General features: G+C 38.3%; 1 long non-coding RNA gene across 1 annotated transcript in view; it reads left to right on the top strand.

The window, feature by feature from the left end:
- Positions 1-6,322, top strand: part of LOC123334388 — a 117,792-nt gene extending 111,470 nt beyond the window's left edge. Inside the window, exon 3 of the long non-coding RNA XR_006552134.1 lies at positions 4,100-6,322. This is a non-coding gene — a long non-coding RNA (uncharacterized LOC123334388). The remainder of the gene's footprint in view (positions 1-4,099) is intronic.
- Positions 6,323-14,768: the final 8,446 nt, after the last annotated feature.

The following is a 14,768-nucleotide window of genomic DNA, read 5'->3' as shown; positions in this document are numbered from 1 at the left end:
TGAGATAAGTTGTATTAATTTTCATAAATTTTGGAAATAGCCTAGGGGAAAATGTTAGTGGGTACCTTGTAAGTGGGTCTGGACTTCAGGAGAGCAATCAAGTCTGGGTGCATAAGTTTGGCAACAGATGGGACTAGATACTGATACCAAAAGTTTGCCTCTGTGCCCTGGTGCCAAATCAAATCTCAGAGCATTGGGAGAAGTAGAAGAAAATAGCTTTATTGCTTTGCCAGTAAAAGGGGGCCACTGTGGCTCCTGGCTTGAAATACTGTGTGCCTCAAGCTGGGAGTATTTGGTAAGGAGTTTTATAGCAGTGGTTCAAGGGTGGAGTTGCTGACAAGATTAGGGGATGTGGAGGGCAAGTTCAGTTCAGTCCTGAGTCATGTCCAACTCTTTGTGACTCCATGGACTGCAGCATGCCAGGCTTCCTTGTCTATCACCAACTCCCAGAGTTTTCTCAAACTCATGTCCATTGAGTTGGTGATGCCATCCAACCATCTCATCCTCTGTCATCCCCTTCTCCTCCTGCTTTCAATCTTTCCCAGCATCGGGGTCTTTTCCAATGAGTCAGTTCTTCGCATCAGGTTGCCAAGGTATTGGGGTTTCAGCTTCATCATCCTGTCCTTCAAGTGAAAATTCAGGGTTGATTTCCTTTAGGATGGACTGGTTTGATCTCCTTGCTGTCCAAGGTTAGTCATAATACATCAATAAATCTATGTTTACTCAAGGACTTTTAGGAAGCATGCATTTCTTGACTGATAGCAAAAAGGAATTTGTTTGAGCTCATGTCCAGTGTTTGGTATAATAAGATACTCAGCCACTATCAATAATTTTTTAAATATTACCAAAGAAAGATTAAACAGGAATCTTTTTGATTATATGTGACTGCTTTCCTATCCAAAGCTTCCTGCTTGGTCAGTTGATGAAGAACTTGAGCTTTTGGGAAATTGTCCAATCCCAAAGGGAGGATTTGGGCATTTTTCCCAGGAAAATACTTTCAGGAGAGAAATAAAGATTTATAAAGGTAAAAAGAAATCATGCATAAGTGGAACAATATTTTGAATGATCTAGTTATTATTTTATCAGAAATGTGTGAAGCTAACACTCAAAATGCAGACATGTGCAAAATAGGATTCAGCAGAAGTAACTTGTCTTGTTAGAAATTTCAGTGATACAAAGATTTTTGTTTTATAGAGGTGCTTCTACTTGGAGGCAACATGCAACAGATATTTTTGGAAATTATTTACTTTTCAGATTTGTTTCTTTCCATTAAAAAAAAATCATCTCTGAATTTGTTTTAGTTAGTGAACTATCTTTCTAAGAGTGAGATTTATGTATTCCACTTCATTTGCATGTAACTTTTCAAAACACAGCTATTGCAAATATGATGGTCCAGTAATACTTGATGTCCTTGGACGTAAGAAACATTTCCCTGATATATATCCTGTTTATTTTTGAAATTATTTTTCTGGCAGATTTTACATTAGTTCCTTCAGGAGACCTTCACTGACTATAAAACCTGGAATAAGGTATCTGTCACATCTCCCTAACTACTGCCCCTATGTTTTCATTGCAAATTGTGCTTTTCCTTATCACTGCATTTATATAAAATTTAATTCTCTTCTAAAATTTTTTTTTAATTTTATTTTATTTTTAAACTTTACAAAATTGTATTAGTTTTGCCAAATAGAAGGCCGTACTGTATAACACAGGGAAGTATGCTCAACTTTATGTGGCAGGCTGAATAGGAGGGGACCTTGGGGGTGAATGATACATATATAGGTATGACTGAGTCCCTCTGCTGTACACCTGAAGCTATCACAACATGTTAGTTGGCTCTCAGTTCAGTTCAGTTTAGTTGCTCAGTCATGTCTGACTCTTTGGGACCCCATGGACAGCAACATGCCAGGCCTCCCTGTCCATCACCAACTCCCAGAGCCTATCCAAACTCATGACCATCACCATCGGTGATGCCATCCAACCATCTCATCCTCTATTATCCCCTTCTCCTCCTGCCTTCAATCCTTCCCATCATAAGGGTCTTTTTCAATGAGTTGGTTCTTCACATCAGGTGGCCAAAGTATTGGAGTTTTAGTTTCAGCATCAGTCCTTCCAATGAATATTCAGGACTGATTTCCTTTAGGATGGACTGGTTTAATCTCCTTGCCATCCAAGGGAATCTCAAGAGTCTTCTCCAACACCACAGTTCAAAAGCAGCAATTCTTCGGCACTCAGCTTTCTTTATAGTCCAACTCGCACATTCTTACCTGACTACTGGAAAAACCATAGCTTTGACTAGACAGACATTTGTTGGTAAAGTAATATCTCTGCTTTTTAATATGCTATCTAGCTTGGTCATAGCTTTTCTTCCAAGGAGCAAGCGTTTTTTTTAATTTCATGGCTGCAGTCACCATCTGCAGTGGTTTTGGAGACCATAAAAAAATAAAGTCTCTCATTGTTTCCACTATTTTCCTATCTATTTGCCATGAAGTGATGGGACATAGGTATGACTGAGTCCCTCTGCTGTCCACCTGAAGCTATCACAACATTGTTAATTGGCTATACTCCAATATAAAATAAGAGTTGAAGAAAATAGTCTCTTTTATAACCCCATCTGATTTGTTATTTACATTTTCACACAATTGTTGCATAACAAACCCAAATACTCTCTAACATGCATATATTATTACATATAGATGTAACAAACATCTATTTATCTCACAGTCTACAAGGTTTATCTGATCTGCATGGTGGTCATTCATGCATTTGTAGTCAGTTTCAGATAGGCTAGGAATCTGTCCTGATCCAGGTTAGAAAGTGACCATCTGTGAGCTCATTTAGGATGGCTTTTGCCTGAAAAACTGAGATACCTCAACTCTGTTCCTCATGTTTCAATTTCTAGTATGGGCAGACAGTCTCAGACATGTTCTCACATTTGTGGTAGAAGGAGAATAATCCCAGTTAAGCAGAGTTCAAGTCTCTACTTGCGTGGTGTTTTTAAAGAGTCCTTGGCCAAATAATTCATGGCTGAATCTAGTGTCAAGAGTAAAGCAGACCCCATCCACAGGAATGGGAGGAGACTCCAGGTCACATGGCAAAGGGCATGAATGCCAAGATGAGTGAATACTTAACACGGTCATTTCACTGCAAGTCTCTGTTAATGATGAGGTCAATAATGGCAAAAAATGTATTTAAGCACAGTCTTTTTATCCAAACTACCCGGGTATAAATCCCAGCTTCTGTATATAAAGGCTGTGCAATTTTGTATGCATTACTTATCCCCTCTCTGTTTTGATTTTCTCATTTATAGAATGGTGATAATATTATCCACTAATAGATTTATCATACAGAAGAAAAGTGTTATTACATGTAAATTTGTCAGAATATTTCATGGAACAAAGAAAACACTTAATAAATTAGCTATTATTATTAGTAGTAGTAGCAACAGTATTTTTGCTTAGAATTAAGGCTCAAGAATTAATTTCAAATTAAACTTTGGATGATATATAAGGAGTATTGGAGTGTGTATTAGAATAAAACTTGCTTGCCCTATCAAATTCTAATTTTGGTAGTTAAGCATAATGAAAGTTTAAATTCTGTTTATAAAATAGTACAAGTGTTTCTAACCAAGAGTACCTTTCCTCTGTGCATCTCACCTGAGTCTAGCCAAAATAAGTGTTCAGGGAAAATTTATCCCAGTCTGTACAGGACGTAATATTTCCACTTAACATCTACAATCTTGCAGACAGTGGTGATGTAGTAGACACTGTAATATGTGAGTATCTAAACCCTTATTTAGAAATTAAGAACCACATACCCAGCTTCTATGGGAGCTTTCAGTCAGCAATCCTAAGCTTTAGCCCTCTCTGGGGACCATCTCATCTGAAGAGAGCTGCTTACTCTCTCTTGTGAGGCCAGCTTCCAATAACTGATCAAAACACGTATATGAAGGACTGCTCTCCTATTTCAACATGGAGTAGTTCTTCCGTGTCATCCCATCTACTGAGTTGCTCATGGAGTTGATTAAGTCTTCCATGGAAACTGCATCACAAATTGATCTCTGCCTCCTCAGTTTTTCATTTGTCTTCCACCTCCACAGGTGTTGCCTTCAAGAGGACCTCCAATAATCCTCCCGAACCCCCATCTCCATCTCAGCATCAGCTTCCTGGAGAACCCCACCTGCAAAAGGTTGTACAAAAACTCAGTGGACCACCTGAGTGAGAATCTGGAGTCTACACAATGCTATAAGCAATGAGTTTGAAACATGGTTTTTTGTTGTTGTTGTTGTTCGTTTGTTTTGTTAATTTATCTGTTTTTGGTTTGCTTGTTTTAATCTACAATGTTCACTGCATCATGAAAAAGGTTTCTTGAAACAGCTTTTGCATATTATACAGAGAACACAGTACCCCTCTTCAATATATTTTACATTCAACAAATGATCGTGCATTTTCCATTTCTGATACCATATTAATTTTCCTAATGCATTGTATTTAGGGAGTGTATAGTATACAAATTGATTAAGCTAACAGACAAATGAGTATAGGGTTCTAACTCATGAAACCTTTTTTTCTACTCTGAATACTGTTTTTTTTGAGGTGTAAAATTAGGCTTAGGTACTGAAATCAAAACACTAAAATAATGACAGTCTGGAGGCTGCCTCACATACAAGAAATCCTCAGTTATTGGAAAGGAGCAAAATTTTAGGAAATAAATTGGAAAGAGAGAGGATTGGTAACAATGTCAGACTTATGAAAGTGAGGTAATGAAATAAAGAAGCACTTAAGTAAGAAATTATGCCAAATCACAAAAGGTATTTTGATGCTATTTGAGAATACCATTTCATGTTGACCTTTACGTTAGAAGCTGTGATTGCTGACAGCCATGCTTTTGGAGATGATGGATGCTAAGTAGAAAGGTTGGGTTTCTTTTTGGATTTTCGTAGCAGGTTGCTTATATCTTTGAGTGTGTTGAGAGTTAGTTATCCACATTGTGTGGCTTCTAGAAACCGTGGGCTCCATCCACCATGTTCTTCATGACCACACCTTGTCCACAATGTGACAGCATGAAATTACACAATTCAGCCAAGCCCTTCCACTGGCTAAAGTCCTTCACAGAGTCTTCATTATCTGAAGGGTAAGGTTGAAAGTCTTTATTGTGGCATAAAAGATGCATCAGAATTTGACCCATTTCGTGTTCCAATGATATCAGATATCTCACAGTTCCTATTTATTTTAATTTGGCCAATAGCTCTTCCCATTTCTTCTGGTGAAAAGCACTTATATTTCCTTTGGGAAAAGGAACCATCCATTCATGTGTTTTTTAGGGGGACTGTCAATCTCAATGTCCTGACTGTCCCATTGCCAAGAGAAGCATATGGCCTAGGCAGACTACAGACTTGATTCAAGGTAGTTGCATGAGGGCCAAAGACATCAGTGAACATTGGTACATGGATTTGTGAAACATAAAATCTTTCTTCTATCCTTTCAACCATTAGAATGTAGGTTTAGAAGCATTGCAAATCATATTTTTCACCAGATGAAATAATCAGGCTTGTTTGAGAATAAAGCCAAAGTGATGAGAGAAGAGCCAAGAAAAAGAGGAGGAAGGGCTAGCTAGTCAGATAGATGATATAAAGAAAAAAGAAGAGAGAGGGAGAGAGAGATGAAATCTCTCACAACATTACATGAGACCCTGTATTCATCACACTTAGATTCTCCCTCAAATTGTTCAGTTGTGTCTGACTCTTTGCAACCCATGGGCTGTAGGCTGCCAGGCTCTTCTGTCCATGGGAATTCTTCCAGGCAAGAATGTTTGGTGGGTTTCCATGCCCTCCTCCAGGGGACCTTCCCAACCCAGGGATCGAATGCAGGTCTTCCACATTGCAGGTTGATTCTTTAGTGTCTGAGCCACCAGGGAAGTCCCAAATTGTCCTTAAGTGTGATTCAATAAAACACCTTTTAAGCTTAATCTGGTTGAGCTTTTTCTTTGATATTAGAACTTATATGGCCTAATATAGTCTGTAACATTTATTATCTCACAGAAATTACACAATTCTCTTGTTCTTCTTGGAATACCTCTTCAGTTTTAGACTATTTGATCAATTTCTACTGGTTCTTCAAAACTCAAATGAAATGTCAGCGTGTCTGAGAAAGGTTTTTCTTCCCCTTCCCACCCTCCTTCTAAGCTGAGAGTTAATCAGTCCTTCTCTGTGCCACCTGTTTTGTGGCTGCTCTTTTACTGGCCACATTAAAAGATAAGAGTGAAATCTTTGCTTCTGTGTCAGTTTTTTCCACTTATTTAGAAAACCTTTCTAAGTAACGGTTGTGACAATTTTCCATTCTATCATTTTCATTCCTACAGCCTGGCAGAAAGAAAATGTTTATTAAAGACATGATGAATGAAATTATTAAATTACGTGTTAATTTGTGCTTCTGCTTAAATTTATAATATATTTTTATATTAAGCCTCTTGTAGCTACCTAGCATGTGTAACCATGCACTGTACATGCGAAATGAAAACACTGTTTTAGATATGAGTACATCATGGAAAACACTGGGCCGGATGAAGCACAAGCTGGAATCAAGATTGCTGGGAGAAATATCAATAACCTCAGATATGCAGATGACATCACCCTTATGGCAGAAAGTGAAGAAGAACTATAGAGCATCTTGATGAAAGTGAAAGAAGATCATGACACTAAGATCGTGGCATCTGATCCCATCATGTCAGGACAAATAGATGGAGAAACACTGGAAAGAGTGGCTGACTATTTTGGGGGCTCCAAAATCACAGCAGATGGACGGTGATTGCAGCCATGAGATTAAAAGACGCTTACTCCTTGGAAGGAAAGTTATGACCAATCTGACAGCATATTAAGCAGTAGAGGCTTTATTTTGTCAACAAAGATCTGTCTAGTCAAGGCTATGGTTTTTACAGTGGCCATGTATGGATGTGAGAGTTGGACTATAAAGAAAGCTGAGCACCGAAGAATTGATGCTTTTGAACTGTGGTGTTGGAGAAGACTCTTGAGAGTCCCTTGGACTGCAAGGAAATCCAACCAGTCCATCCTAAAGGAAATCAGTCCTGGGTGTTCATTGGAAGGACTGATGTTGAAGCTGAAACTCCAACATTTTGGCCACCTGATGTGAAGAGCTGACTCATTTGAAAAGACCCTGATGCTGGGAAATATTGAAGGCAGGAGGAGAAGGGGACAACAGGGGATAAGATGGTTAGATGACATCACGGACTCAATGGACATGAGTTTGGGTAAACTCCAGGAGTTGGTGATGGACAAGGAGGCCTGGCGTGCTGCAGTTCATGGGGTCACAAAGAGTCAGACATGATTGAGGGACTGAACTGAACTGAACTGTTATTCATTTTAAAAAACAAGCTGACTGAGGATCAGAGGGGTTATTTTTCCAAGTTTCCAGAATTCACAATCTATGTATCCTTTGCTAAATCCTGATTCTCCATAGCTATGCTCTTGTGCATTTCACATAAATAAAATCCCTCAAGATTCAGCCAGGATAAGCACCACACAGGCAAACCACTTGGGTCCCACCAAATGACACAAGCTCTGCTGGTCCAGGAGAGGGAGTAACTCTCTGTCAATGGGTATGGGAATGTATTTATCTTTTATTGTTATAAATTATTTCACATTTAACAGCTTTTGTGTGTATTGGCCGCTCAGTTGTGTCCACCTCTTTGCCATCCCATGGACAGAGGAGGATTTGCCCATGGGATTCTCCAGGCAAGAATACTGGAGTGGAGAGCCATTCCTTTCTGTAGGGGATCTTCCCAATCCAGGGACTGAAGCCAGGTCTCCTGCATCGGTGGTGCTAGTTGTAAAGAACCTGCCTGCCAATTCAAGAGACATAAGAGATGCAGGTCCAATCCCTGGGTCGGGAAGAACCTCTGGAGGAGGGCACAGCAACCCACTCCGGTATTCTTGCCTGGAGAATCCCATGGACAGAAGAGCCTGATGGGCTATGTCCATAGGGTCATGAAGAGTCAGACACAACTGAAGCTATGTAGCAGGCACACAATCCTGCAATGCAGGCAGATTCTTTACCAACTGAGCCATCAGGGAAGCCCATTTCACAGCTTACAACAGTGCCACTTATCATTTCACAGGTTAAATGTTGAATCAATTCTAAATTAGGTTCTCTTCTGAGGGTCTCATATTCACGGTGTTGTCCAGCTTTCATTCTTATCTGGAGCCTATGGAGAAGAATGTACTTCTCTACTCACTAACTTCTGGCAGAATCTAGTTTCTTACAAATGTGAAACTGAAAACCAGGGTTCTTATTGGCTCTTGGATGAGGATCACCATTGGCTCCTACAAATTACTCTCCATTATTTACCCAACTATTCCCTCCATCTTCAAAGTCAACAGTGAAGACTATCCTTCCTGTTGGACGTGCCACACCTTTCTTTTCTTTTTCCCTTGAAAGATTCCTGTCTCTTTGAAAATCTTATTTGATTAGTTTGGACCCACCAAGAATAATCTCTTTATCTTAAAGCAAACTAATTTTGGAACTTAATTACATCTGCAAAATCCCTCTAGGATCACTTAGATTAGTGCTTGATTGAGTGACTGGGAGATAGTATGTGCTCACTAGAGATTGGGAATCATGGTAAACATCTTAGAATTCTACTTATGGAGTAATGCATCATTTTATGAGAATAGGATTTATATTTCCCTATTGATATCTTCCTACCATAGAACCTCTTAAAGTGACCCATGATTTCTCAAAAATCCCTGACAGAATCTTCAGTTTCTCTTAGGGCCAGATAGGGAAGTTAGATAATATAAATGAAGGCCTGCTTTGTCATCAGACATTTCTATCAGACCATGACCAAAAATTGGGCTTCCCAGGTGGCATAAGTGGTAAAGAATCCACCTGTCAATTCAAGAGACCCAAGAGACACAGGTTCAGTCCCTGAGTCAGGAAGATCCCTTGGAGTAGGAAATGGCAACCGACTCCACTGTTTCTTGCCTGGAAAATTTCATGGACTGAGGAGCCTGGCAGGCTACAGTCCATGGGGTTCCAAAGAATCAGACATGACTGAGCAGGCACACATACTCTATGACCAAAAATTATCATTCTCTTTTGAATGGTAGACCAGAGTACAAAAAGAAGTGATAAGATTTTGATGATATGAAAAAAATAGGATCCTAAATGGAGGAAATGTAGGTGTTTAGTCTTGACAAGTAAGTGAATTGGGTCTTTAGAGGGCATCATGGTGACATTGAAAGAGAATACATGAATTGGGTCTTTAGATGGCATTACGGTGAAACTGAGATAAGAAAACTAATCTCACCAACATGTGTTTCCCAATAAATGATTCAGTGGTAAAGAATCTACCTGCCAATGCAAGAGACACAGGAGACATGGGTTCTATCCCTGGGTTGTGAAGATCCCCTGGAGGAGGATCTTGCCTGGGAAACCTCATGGAGAGAGGAGCCTGGAGGCTACAGTTCATGGGATCACAAACAGTCCAACATGACAGAGCACATACACACACATAAACACACCTCTTGTTAATACATAACCTTATTCCCACTGGGAGAAACACACTTTCTGGATACATTGAAATAAAGTGGAAACTGCAAAATTATGTCACATCTTCTTTCTTCCCATTCATCCTAGTATTGTTCATAAAGTAGTCTTACTTTCAAGAACAAGTCTTTCCCCAATCCATCGTGAAGCCAAAATCTATTGATATTTTCAAGTATGTTTACTTCCTACAACATTAGTATGTAGTATGAATAAAATACAAGAGTTTGTGTGTGTGAATTAATTAATTTAATCATGTTGAACCATTACATAGATTTCAGAAGCAAATTATCTTCTCAGTTGCTTCATTATTTTCAATTATTCTTTTAGCCATCCTCTGATTACTTATATAGCTCTTTAGACATAAACTACCTTTTTTCATTCACATAGCTTCCAACCCCAAAAGATACTGAAAATAACTTAACTTAGACAAGAATTGCTAATGAAAAAAATTCTGACTTGACTCGGCAGTATGGCAGCAAATAATCTTACAGAAATTTTCATGAAGAGTAAAGTGAAAAAAAAAATGCAAAAGTTATTGTCTCCAACATGGTGAGAATTCAAATTTAATGTGTATAGCTATTGCTAATCCTTTGACATTGGATGCTAATTTGATCATATTTTTGTTCAATCTATTTAGGGACACGGATGAGTGAAAAAGTAGGTTCACTTAATTTGCACAAGATCAAAAAGGATAGATGCTTAGAAGCAATAATATGATTCTTCCTTGAACTACTTACAGTCTCATGAATACAGATCCACACATATATATATATATATATACATATGAAATATTTATTATATAAAAAATATGTGCATATACACATATTTTATATCTTACTTATATAGCTATATCTATATCAAAATAGGTCAAATACCTCATCTAGCCAGACTCTGGTAGCAGCTTGAGTTGATTTGATGTCTAATTTTTGGGGAGAAATAATGACTGTTTAACATGTCTTATTTTCAGTTCCTCTATAAGAAGAGGTTAAAACAAAATTTCAAGTGCAAGTTATTAATTTAGGAACTGAAGAAACCTTTAGTATCTGAGTATATAAAAAAATGAAAGGGAAGACAGTTTTCAGGGTGGATTACCAGGTTAGCTTCACTGTGGGCAACTAACTATAGTTTAATCCTGCTAGTGTAGACCACGTACCTGGAGTTATCCTCCCTGAGGGTCAAGGGAATTACGATATTTGTGTACAAAGTCCCATCAATATACGAGTGAGGGCTGCCTCATGGGGTAAGATGGTGAAGTCCCCACGACTCCAGAAACCAGAAGAAACTGGCAATATGCATATATGTATATACACATTTCCAGTAAAAAGGAGTTAAAAGGAGGAAATCACAAGGAGGGAAATGTGATTTTCTTCTTTGGACTCCCTTTTACTAGGACTCTTGGGGTCATTTTCAGCTGATTTGGATAAGGCAGGACTGTCTTTCTATCTAGAAATCTGATGAAGTGACCTTAGTTCCATCTGCAACCTTCACTTTCAACCCTGTAATTAGCTTACAAGATTTCAGAGATCAAGGCATAGGCATATTTGAGGAGACCATTTTTCTGCCTACCATATAGGTTGAATTTTGTTCCTTTGCTTTGTTTGACTTTGTATTTTCCTAAATGGGATGTCTATAGTTGTTGTTCATGTATGTTATAATAAATAGTATTCTCTGAATTGTAAAAGAACTTATAGTATATAAATCATCACAATGGGACTTCCAATGTTAATATACAGGGTCTGCCAAGCAACTTAGAATCATATCTTAAATAAATAAGACTTACTTAGCAAATAAAAAATAGAAGAGCTGGCATTTGGAGGTCAGGTAGGCATTTGTGCTGAAGTGGCATGGGCATTATAAGAGCAGGACACCAAGGTCAAGAAGTTCAAGAAAGTGAGTTCAATCCAACAGTACTATAGAGTGAAAATGATCAGGAACTGGGAAATCATTTTTGAAGGTCTATCAATAGGCTTATATCTATTGATAAGAGCTCAGAATCTAGACAGAGAAGAAGATGTGACTGGTGACCAGAAAGAAGCACCCAGGGCTCCTGAGATGGTTGTCTGTCTCTTCTTGAGTGGGCAGGTGGTGACATTTAAACAAGTGTGACTGGTGCAGCAAAATAATTTTAAAAAGGAAGACAGGACTACGTCTTGCAATTTTATTCTTCTCTGACCATTCTAGTCCATTATCCTGGAATGTAGATTGCCCTGGTACTTTCCTTTTACATGGTCTACGTTCACTTTCAGGGATCCCACAGGCACTAAATTAAATTTTCTCTCCATGACCAAAGCACACGGCACTTGCTCCTCTTATTGTCACAGTTGTCCCTGTGTGCTTCTATCTTTGTCTCCCAGGTCAAGTTCTTCAACGGCTAGAATATCTGTGTGAATACTTTGGTCCCATGTAAATTATGCCAGGGCACCTTATGTCAGAACCCCTTTGCTCTCTGGTTGGGTAAAGAGTACAGAACAGCTTGTATCGCACTTCATTGTGGGTATTTTGTCCAGACATTGGGATGAGTCACACCTCATCTGATGTTTGCATATGTAAAGAGATTGGGCAGATATTAAACAGATAGATTAAGGACTCCAAGGTTAGAATGAGGTCTGACTGTCCAGGTGGGGGTCATGTATTTTTTCCATTCATTGTGCAAATATTATTACAAGTATTCTCTGATCTCCCCAAGAACTGAGAATTTAAAATGTAAAAACAGCATTATAGGAGAGGTTCAAACAGAGTCAACAAACCAATGTTTAAGTAGGGGCCAAGATAGAGGTAATTTGAAGTAGGATAATGCATATTATAAGCATTTCAGAAGGTTGAATGTGTGGCTTTAATGGCGGCTTCTACATTTTGTCCAAGTAGTTGGCACTATGCAGCCTTTCACTGAGTCAAGAAACTCCCCTCACTCTCCATTTGAATTTATTAACAAGTATTAAGATTAGAAACCTAACATTAGCTATGTACAGGTCAAATATTCAAGCATAACTAAACTAAATCTTGCAGGCAAGAAAAAAATAGTAAAAAGAAAAAAAAAGTTTCATCCTATACTTTCCGCTTCTCCACGTTCTGCTTTCACTAATTTTTCATTCTTTGTGTTCATGCAAACCTCTGACACTATCTTCTCAATGATGGATAGCATCAAAAAGCTCAGCGTTTGATCCACTATTTTTCTTTAGAATGATTCTGCTACTTCTTTATCTTTCTGGTCTATAATGTTTTATGTATCTTTGAAGACAGCCTAGATTTTTTTGAAATGTGAGATCTAGGTGTTGAGGTCTTTTATCAATTTCAGTTGGGCTCAATTACAAGAGGAGAAAAATCAAATTAAACTAGCTTAAATAAGATAAAATGTATCTCTTATTAAAGTTGTAAGTTAAGTATACAAAATTAGTAGCTCCATTCTTTCTATAATATCTTATGAGATGCTAGGCATCTCAGAATTCAATATGGGTGCTAAAGCCTCATCCATTTAAATTACCTTTTAGCCAACATGAAACCTGATATGGGGAAAGATTGAAGGCAGGATTAGAAGAGGACAACAGAGGAAGAGATGGTTGAATAGCATCACCAACTCAGTTGACATGAGTTTGGGCAAACTCCAGGAGATGGTGAAGGACAGGGATTCCTGGTGTGCTGCAGTCCATGGGTTCACAGAGTTTGCAATGACAGTAACTGAACAAAAATAGTCTTAGGTGAAAATAACAGAGGGCAGGCTCTCTCTGAGAATACATTTCACAAGGTGTATTTACCACATCCACAGGCATTCTGTTGGCCAGACTTACAAAGTCATATGATTCTGAAAGGAAGGATAAAATTCTGGTCTGTTTTTTCAGATTATCCTTTGTCTATCTTAAAAAAATATGTACCGCTGTATCTCTAAAGCAGAAAGATATATTGGGGACTGTGCAAAGTTGGCATTCCCATTTCAAACATACAATAGAAAAATTTCCAGTTAAAATGTAGCAGATTAAAAGAAGTTTTACTCTACTGTTCTACCTTGAGATGAACAGAGGAAAAGGGAATATCAACTAACTCACTATGCAAAACTTAACAAGACAACAACTCAATAATAAATGAGTAAATGATGTGGACAGACACTTCACAAAAGAAAACATAGGGTAGTCAAAGAAGTACATGAAAATGCATTTAACATAGCTAGTCATTAGGGAAGTGAACACTAAAAACACAATGAACTACCCCTAAGAGTCACTAGAATGACAGAACAAAGCAAAACAGAAATAAAAACCTGATGGTCTCAAATGGTGACAACGATGTGGATCAGTTAGAACTCTCACACATTGTTAAAACAGATGCAAAATGGGACAGCCACTTTGGGAGCTAGTGTGGTAGTTTCCCCTTAAGGTTAACATAGATTTCACATGCAACCCTTGTGGCTCACCTGGTAAGCCATAATGTGGGAGACCTGGGTTTGATCCCTGAGTTGGGACAATCCCCTGGAGACGGGAACCACAACCCACTCCAGTATTCTCATCTGCAGAATTCCATGGACTGTATGGGGTCCATGGGGTCACAGAGTTGGACATGAATGAGTGACTTATACATTCACTTTTTTCATACAACCCAGAATTTCCATTCTCAGGTGAAATTTAAGTGAAATAAAAGCTTATGTCCATATAAAAACCTGGACAGTAATGTTTATAGAATATTTATTAGTAATCACCAAGAAGTGGAAACAAATCAATTGTCACTCAGCTGGTATCTTTAATTAAAAAAAAAAAATTAAAAGCAAAGGCTCTGGTATACCCATGCAATAAAACAAACAAACAAAAAAACAGACTTATAAAAGTAATTAAACAGATCAGTCTCAACTGTATTATGATAGATGATAGTAACTAGCCCCAGTAGGCTACAAGCTGTATAATTTGCTTTATACAGCATTGTGAAAATAGCACAACTGTTTCAGAGACTGAGTCAGTCATTTCCAGGAGCTAGGCATTAAGGAGGATTTGATTTAACAATGAAACAAAAAGCCAAAAGGGGGTAGGAATTGCATGTGAATGTGTGTATGATGGAAATGTTCTATATCTCGATTGTGATAGTGATTTGTTGTTGTTCAGTCTTTTAAGTCATGCCTGACTCTTTGCACACTCATGGACTGCAGCACACCAGGCTCCTCTGTCATCCAGTATCTCCTGGAGTTTGTTTAAATTCATGTCCATTGAGTCAGGGATGCTATTTAAC

The sequence above is a fragment of the Bubalus bubalis genome, chromosome 7 (genome assembly GCF_019923935.1).
Source record: "Bubalus bubalis isolate 160015118507 breed Murrah chromosome 7, NDDB_SH_1, whole genome shotgun sequence".
In the NCBI taxonomy this organism is placed as follows: Eukaryota; Metazoa; Chordata; class Mammalia; order Artiodactyla; family Bovidae; genus Bubalus; species Bubalus bubalis.
Note: the sequence above shows the minus strand (reverse complement) of the source record. Positions and strands in the feature narration are given on the sequence as shown.